At 36.1% G+C, this 5,710-nt stretch overlaps 1 long non-coding RNA gene across 1 annotated transcript; it reads right to left on the reverse strand.

Moving 5' to 3' along the window:
- Positions 1–2,922: 2,922 nt before the first annotated feature.
- Positions 2,923–4,930, reverse strand: LOC306998307. Its single transcript, XR_013797542.1, has 3 exons — positions 4,795–4,930; positions 3,951–4,671; positions 2,923–3,844 (listed from the first exon to the last, which is right to left on the reverse strand). It is a non-coding gene; the product is annotated as an uncharacterized lncRNA (long non-coding RNA).
- Positions 4,931–5,710: the final 780 nt, after the last annotated feature.

Below are 5,710 nucleotides of genomic sequence, written 5' to 3' on the forward strand. Positions count from 1 at the left end.
GTTGAGTCTTGAGCACTTTGTGTACACGAGGACTACAGAAATGAGAAGAACACCCTCTTCTGGGTGAAAGCAAACACATTCAGACCTTCATGAATCACCAAAGATTTGCTCAGTATCTGTATTTTTATCCTCTAAAAATACTTCTGTACAGGTTCTCACATGCATCCATCCTAAAGCTGTACTCAAGATTTACAGATTTTTTGTTGTTGATTTGTAGAAAAGTGTAATAAAATCAAATAAAATCAGAAAAAAAATGTAAACAATTTATTTTAAGTTATTGTAGCTTTCTTTTTAAACGAGACAAACTAAAATATGTGTATGCACATGGAAATTACTGGAACACTTCACGTGAAGATACATTGCATATTTCTTCTCCGTTTTAAGAAATTGAAATCAAAAAATTACACACACCTGAAATACAACTTAAAGAAGGGGTTGCATTATTTATTGAGATGAACTGTAAAATCAATAACATTCCAAAGGCACATGACTGGAATCAGGGTTTTCGTACAGTGTTTCTGGGCTTTCTGTCACTGTGGGCCTCAGAGCGCAGTAGTACAGAGCAGAGTCTGACACCTCAGCAGAAGAGATTGTAAGATTCACTTGTTTTTTGTCTTTTGAGTCTTTTGCTGACAGACGAAGAGAAGACTCAGATGACTCTGAATTTTCATTTACAAGTATCAGGAACTCCGGTCTTGATCCCACATATTTCCGATACCATTGCAGGTTATATACAAGACCACTGTAGTTACAGGACAGAGTCACATTGTCACCTCTGAAAATATGTTTTTCAGAAGACAATGGCTGTATTGTGTCAGCAAAGGAATTTCCTGTAATGGACAAAAAGCTGTATTTATTAAACTGATACTAAAGTCACTATTTTATATAAAATATACCACATACATTTTTTTTAAAATAAACAAAAATAATATAAGACATTATTTACCTATGAATAATGAGAGTGGTATCCAACAAAAGAGAAACATGATGGTTTCTGATGAAGAGATTGTAAAGCAAAGCAGGAATACTTCGACTGAATCGGCCTTTCAAGTCACATTCAAGCCTTTGTGAATTTGCTCCACCCTCTTGCTTAGACTTTATTTTCTCTGATGGGCTGTTTTTCTCTCAAATTTAAAAGACCTGACCAGTGAAAAGATAAAAATGACTATGAAAATCAGTGTTGCACATTTCTTCCAAATATATAACTAGCTCAAATAGCAGGTGCTTGGTAATAAAAACGTGAATCATATAGCTCATCCCTCTGTCAGAATATACAATATCTGGTATATTATTATCATTCAGTAACAATTTTTCTATAGAAATATACCTTGTAGGCAAAATTTGCAGTATTGATGGGTGCTTGCTTTTTAACTTTGGGAACAACCAATTAAATGAACAAAAGTAAACTAAAATCTGAAGCAAACTAACAATATCTTGCAGCTCAAATGTACACATGTCAATCTCTGACCTTTGAGCAGACAAACTAGAATCAACCTAAAGGTAAAATCTGACCTGCATGCGCAAAAACAAAATGACATGGAATTAATCTACATGTAAGATAAAACTCACACATTGCAAGATAATACTTTTGGAAAAACTCACAAAATGTAAAGAGAGCATCTCTTCTGTCTCACTTTAAGTCATACAGCGCCACCTCCTGGCAAAACAGTTCAAAGTTTTCTATACCATTATAGTCATATGGGAGATGTAAACCTTTGACTATATGAATTATGCTATAACCTGATTTTTTAGCAAAATGACAGACTATTATTGTGATGATGCATTGGCATTTGAGACAGGATGAAGTAGAGCTTCATCTTGAATGATGGCATGGGAGGTTTTTGTATGATGCTGTCAGATTTCCTGTCACTGTGGGCACCAGGGCACAGTAATACAAGGCAGAATCTGCCTGTACAGCAGAGGAGATCTTCAGATCCACTTGTTTAATATCTTGATGAACTTCAGCAGAAAATCTGTCTGGTCTATCTTCACTCATAACTCCATGTTGGAAGATGTAAAGGAGGAATTCCGGTTTGGATCTGGGATATTGTCTGTACCATTGTAAATTCTGTACATTACCCGTATGGTCTTTGTAACTGCAGGACAGAGTAACAGTTTCACCAACAAGTCTATTTTCATCCCCTGACAAGGGTTTTATTGCATCTGCCTCTGTGTGGCCTAAATGGAGAATAAATGCCTGGTTAAATCAAACATAACTTAACCGTAAAAAGTATAACAGTAAATAATTCTGATCTTGGAGAGAAAAAAAACTTTGTCTTACCAATAAATGTCCACAAAAAACTGAGGAGAGTGAAAATAATCATGATAGCAGATATCTGAAGAAGAATCTGAAAGACTTGAGTATCATTCAGACTGGATGCCGTTGAATTCTGACATCCTCCTTCAGATGAAAATACTTCTACATCATGATATTAAGCTCCGCCTTCTGGCAAAATTATTTTATTTCTGTAACAGTCTCTGGCAGCATGTATTAAAGTTTTTTTGAATCTCAATAGCAAATGACACAGAATGTATTTTTTTATGTATATATTTTTTTATCATATTCATGAAGTCCCAAGTGGTCTTCATTTTTCATATATTTTTTTACATTTGAATGAAAATTTTGAACAAATATTCCATGTAGCATAACAATTAAATTGAGGTAAAAAAAAACTAAACTAAAAAAACAGAATGCATAATAAAAATAAAAATGAATAAGGATTAGACAATGTTGTAAAATACATGGAGCTGAGCATGTCACACCACAGGAGAAACATGTCTTAGTACAAGTATTTTATTCATATAGATTAATCAAAACATTATTTTTGTATTTCTGTGTTGAAGGCTTTTCTGTCACTGTGGGCTGCAGAGCACAGTAATACACAGAGTCTGATACAGCAGCAGAGATCTCCAGATACACACGTTTGTTATTAAGGAGACTGATGGACATGCAGATGAGGTGGACTAGCTGGCTCTACAACTTTAGTGGATTTATCAGTCAGTACCAGAAACTCTAACCATGATCCAGTCTTCTGTTAATACCAGTGGAGACGGTAAGCTGAATCATCGAATATACAGAGTTTCATTACTGCCTTCTTTTGAAGACACAGATGCTGTATCTGGACAGGACTCTCATTAGCTTCAGCTGCAAAGAAGATAAACAATCCAGGGTTATCATAATCATAAAGCTTTACATTTATATAGTAAGTTAAGATGAATATAGTGTCAAAGATCTTTGGCTTACCATAACTCAAGACAAATGTTAAGAAAAAGAGCAGATGAGAATCATTATTGTATGTAGTTTGATTAATCATAAGTGTATCAAGCCTCTTCTCTCTTCTTGTATACCACATTAAACTCCCTCCACTTGTGTGTGTGTTCTCTATAGAAATATGTGTTGTGTTATTTCGTGGGGAATTATTAATAGATGCGTTACTGATAGCCGATTCAGTCACAGAAACAACACACAGAATACATAAATGAAAAGCATGGCTAATATGCAGGAAGATTATGTACTGAGGAAAAGAGTTTCCTGTCACTGTGGGCACCAGGGCACAATAATACTGTGCAGAGTCTGTTACTTTAGCAGGGCTGATTTCCAGTTCCATGAGCTTTCTGTGTTTGTCAACTTTAGCAGAAAACCAGCGGGCTGATGGATCTGCTTTAACTGCATCTCCAGATTCAGTGATGGAGAGAAGGAGTTCTGGTTTGGATCTCTGATACTGACGATACCACAGTAGATTGTAAACAGCACCACTGTAGTTACAGGAGAGAGTAACACTGTTACCATCTTGAACTTCTTTTTCAGGACCATGAGATGTTATTACATCACCAAGAGAGTCTCCTGAAGAAAGAAAAACATACTAAATGTACCATTGTGATCGGATAAATGCAATATTAACATGTTTCAATCAAAATATGTGGTGATAAATAAAATAAACGAATCTCACCTGCTAGAACTGAAAATATTACAAGTGCACAGAGCAGCATGATGGAATGAAATGACAAACTCAGATGTGCCTTTTCTTCACTAGAACACTGTGATTTAAGTCTGGAGCTCCACCCTGTGGCAAGATTTGATCTTCCATGTTGAGTCTTGAGCACTTTGTGTACACGAGGACTACAGAAATGAGAAGAACACCCTCTTCTGGGTGAAAGCAAACACATTCAGACCTTCATGAATCACCATGATTCACTCAAAACAGAAATTGAGATCAAACATAAATTAACATTTTTACACACACCTGAAATACAACTTAAAGAAGGGGTTGCATTATTTATTGAGATGTCAAACTGAACTGTAAAATCAATAACATTCCAAAGGCACATGACTGGAATCAGGGTTTTCGTACAGTGTTTCTGGGCTTTCTGTCACTGTGGGCCTCAGAGCGCAGTAGTACAGAGCAGAGTCTGACACCTCAGCAGAAGAGATTGTAAGATTCACTTGTTTTTTGTCTTTTGAGTCTTTTGCTGACAGACGAAGAGAAGACTCAGATGACTCTGAATTTTCATTTACAAGTATCAGGAACTCCGGTCTTGATCCCACATATTTCCGATACCATTGCAGGTTATATACAAGACCACTGTAGTTACAGGACAGAGTCACATTGTCACCACTGAAAATATGTTTTTCAGAAGACAATGGCTGTATTGTGTCAGCAAAGGAATTTCCTGTAATGGACAAAAGGCATCTGTATTTATTAAAACGATACTAAGCATTTATGCACATTAATAAAATAATGGTTGTAAAAATGATTTAATTGAATACAAAAGAATGAATTAGAAACTATTTACCTATAAATAATGAGAGTGGTATCCAACAAAAGAGAAACATGATGGTTTCTGATGAAGAGTGATTGTAAAGCAAAGCAGGAATACTTCGACTGAATCAGCCTTCTCAAGTCACATTCAAGCCTTTGTGAATTTGCTCCACCCTCTTGCTTAGACTTTATTTTCTCTGATGGGCTGTTTTTTCTCGAAATGAAAACACTCGACAGCGTTTTATTCATCAATAATTTATTGTAGTTGATTGGAAGCTGGCGTGTCACAATTTTTGTGTAATACAAGATGTGTTAATGTATTAAGTTTTTGTACAGAGCAGGTGTGTTTCCTGTCACTGTGGGCACCAGGGCGCAGTAATACACAGCAGAGTCTTTCACTTCAGCAGAGGAGATCTCCAGATCCACTTGTGTCATTTGTTTTTTGGGTATCGCTGTGAGACGTAAAGTGGGATCGGATGAAACAGAAGTCTCTGTTTGAAAAATAAGGAACTCTGGTCTAGATCTTGGATATTGGCGATACCACTGGAAGCTGGGCCCAAGTCCACTGTATTTGCAAGAGATAATAGCACTTTCTCCCACTGAAACATGCTTTTCTGATGAGAGAGATTCTATTGTGTATGCATCAGCACTCTCTGTAAAAGAAGAAGAGAGAAAATCTATTAAAGTATTACAGTTCAACAGAACTGTTAAATACTTGATTGTGTAACAAACTAAGTTACTGTTACATGTTTGGTCAGCTGCTGTTGACACAATCAGAATTAAAGCATTACTTACCCTTAAGCAGTGCAAATGCAAACAAGACTACAGTAAACCTGGCCATTGTTCAGTAGAATAAGTGTCACACTCAACCTCGAGACTGGAGTCAATGAATGCTTTACGTGTTACACTCAACATTGAGTCTTTCACATTTAACTAGAGCTGCTTTCTAA

Source organism: Phoxinus phoxinus (genome assembly GCF_949152265.1).
Source record: "Phoxinus phoxinus genome assembly, chromosome: 5".
Taxonomy (NCBI): Eukaryota; Metazoa; Chordata; class Actinopteri; order Cypriniformes; family Leuciscidae; genus Phoxinus; species Phoxinus phoxinus.